Source organism: Hypomesus transpacificus, chromosome 1 (genome assembly GCF_021917145.1).
Source record: "Hypomesus transpacificus isolate Combined female chromosome 1, fHypTra1, whole genome shotgun sequence".
Classification (NCBI taxonomy): Eukaryota; Metazoa; Chordata; class Actinopteri; order Osmeriformes; family Osmeridae; genus Hypomesus; species Hypomesus transpacificus.
The window spans coordinates 5,622,813-5,623,165 of NC_061060.1; positions in this window are offsets into that span (position 1 = coordinate 5,622,813).

Consider the following 353-nt stretch of genomic DNA (forward strand, 5'->3'; position numbering starts at 1 on the left):
CACGGAGACCATGTCTTTAAACTTATGGTCACTTTTCCCTCCAATTCAATAAACTGCCATTACATTTTAAACCAAGACAATGTCAAATAAAAGAAGTGCAGATTGATGTGCAAATGACTGGTCCACCTAAAGAATCCCCAGTTGTAGTTCCTAGCATTGAATAAACGTCTGTGAAAAAGTCAAACTAGCCATAGCCTAGTTCATATGAACTGTGACCAGTAGCCTATGTGTGGTAGCTACATTGTCATAAGCAAAGTTATCATACAGTACATTGTGTAATAATGGCTAGTGTATGATTTGTAACATTTATCATTTGCACTCCATTTTCCAAGCTATGAAAGACAACAAGAATG